Below are 2,316 nucleotides of genomic sequence, written 5' to 3'. Positions count from 1 at the left end.
ATACATTTACATTAACCAAGAAGGATAACCTATAACTTTGATCTCAAAAAAGGCTACATGTACGAAGAAATTCATAAATAATTTTGAAAACTATAAAACATTGTTTACAGTGTAAATTAAAACAAGAATATTTCTAAATGTCTTGTAAAAAGGATTGCATAGGCTTTGTTTTGTAATTTTAAATTATTATCAGGCTCTAGTTTTAATTGCGAACTGCTAGCTGAATTAAAGAATTGTTTTGTAGACATGTTGAGAAAGTTCAGTATTAACAATGATTCATGTACCCTTGACACAACACTCTGTGTATCCTTGTTGCATGACGCTACAAATTACATGTCTGAGGCCAAAAAAAAGAAGAAAAAAAAAGTGGCACTGTTGCTGAAAAGGAACAAAATGGCGTCGATGTAGACGGTTGCTAGATTGACTTCAAGACAACAGTATTAACCATGGGTGTATACAGTAGTAGTTTTTTAATTGAACCAAGTTCTGAGCTTGCTGTTTGTGGCTTCTCTCATCCCAGTAAAGCCAACTGGATTACAGCACATGCTATAGCCACAGAATTAAGTATTGCAGAAGTTGAAAGGCTATGGCTGAGATTTCCAGCAAATGGGGTGCAAATAAAGATGGTTTCTTAACACAAGAAGCTCTTGCCTCTTCCAAACTTAATTCAGATGTTTTTATAAAAAATATTTTAAAATACTTCAAAAGCTCAGATGGAAAAATTTCCTTTGAATCCTTCCTGAGAGCACTAAAATGGTCTGAGAGCCAGGAACTAGAGGTTAAAGCCAAAGCAATTTTTCAGATGTTGAACAGTGGCAATCCTATTCCCAGAGATATCTTCCAGAAAATTCTGAGCAAGGTCTATTCTACAGAAAGTGAATTTGAAATATATAGAACTCTTTGGACAGCTCAAGAAAAGGTCTTATGGATGAAAAAGACTTTGTGAAGGCTGTATTAGGTCTTCCTCGACCAAAGGCGCAAACATTCTCAGTTTCCATATTTTGTCAGACCATATGAGGGATAATGTGCACAAGAATTTGCCAGAGTTCAGTAGCCAGGCAGCTTTCTACACCCCCAGCCCCCAAGTGTCACAGATACCATCAGACAACATCCTGAGAGAGGTGGCTGAGAAGATTCACAGGAAAGATTGGGAACTTGTAGCCAACAGACTGAGTTTTTTCTCAGAGGACATTGAACACATCAAGATAAATAACCCAAACAGCTCCTTTAATCAGGCTTACATGATGTTACTGGACTGGAAACACAGGGAAGGTGAGAATCCTAAGGGTAGCGTGCTGGAAAAAAATACTGCGCAATGCTGGAATGATAGAAGCATCTCTCCTGTTAGCACCATAAATGTTTAATGTGATCAATTTGAAACTAGTGTTTGCATTTCTAGCTATGTAAATATACTAAATCATTAATATTATTTATTAACAAAATAAAAATATATTAGTAAGAAAAGTAAAAAAAAAAAAAAAAAAAAAAAAAAAAAAAAAAAAAAAATGGGTAGCCCTGTTGCTTTAATTTGTTTAAAAAGAAAATAATTGAAAATAGTACATACTCTAGGTCCTAGGCAGTGGCGTCGCCAAGTTTGGTGTACCCCACTCCGAACAATAAATATATAACCATCAGCACCAGTCACACGTGAATTATAGGCCTATATTTTTGTCGTGCTATACTTGTTTGAGAAAAATATTTGTTTTTTAAATATCATAAAATACGTTTTAATAACAAGCTTTTATGTAGTCTCTATACTACTAAAACTCAACTTTGTTTACATGTTTGAATATTTATTTGTTTGTCTGATTTACTACTGGAGAGAATATGTCATATGTATAGACCTGTAAAATAGTATGTAGGTAAAGAACAATTTTTCTTTTCAGACAGACTGTTAATTACAAATTTATTTAAAGACATTAATTAATTTATTGACTTATTCATTGGTAAATTAACCACATTAATTTTCAAACAATAGCTTTATTTTGACTGAATAGTGACGTCACATTATTTGCTTACTTTTTAGTACAATAAAATGGCGGCTTCTATCGAACAAGATTGTGTTCCCATTTTAATGTTTAACGCGTTCTAAAGCTAATTTTCTGTCGGCCATAACTTTAACAATACGTCCGTTTGCTGTTTTTATTTACAGTGACGAGGTTTTTTTTTTTGCACGATTACAAGACTTTCTCTATACTTCGTACATACGAGAAAGTAAAAACAGCGTGAATAGTTTTATCTCTGAACTTTTACGTTTTTAAAAATCATTTTTTTAATTCAGCTAACAGTTTTTATTTAAGATTATTGTCCAATTAA

At 33.0% G+C, this 2,316-nt stretch overlaps 1 pseudogene; it reads left to right on the top strand.

Annotated features, from left to right (window-relative positions):
- The first annotated feature begins 410 nt into the window (after positions 1-410).
- Positions 411-1,364, top strand: LOC131930563 (uncharacterized; annotated as a pseudogene).
- Positions 1,365-2,316: the final 952 nt, after the last annotated feature.

Source organism: Physella acuta, unplaced genomic scaffold (assembly GCF_028476545.2).
Source record: "Physella acuta isolate Inbredline_101_S28 unplaced genomic scaffold, ASM2847654v3 ptg001802l, whole genome shotgun sequence".
In the NCBI taxonomy this organism is placed as follows: Eukaryota; Metazoa; Mollusca; class Gastropoda; family Physidae; genus Physella; species Physella acuta.
The sequence above is the reverse complement of the archived record's forward strand: the minus strand, read 5'-3'. Positions and strand labels throughout refer to the sequence as shown.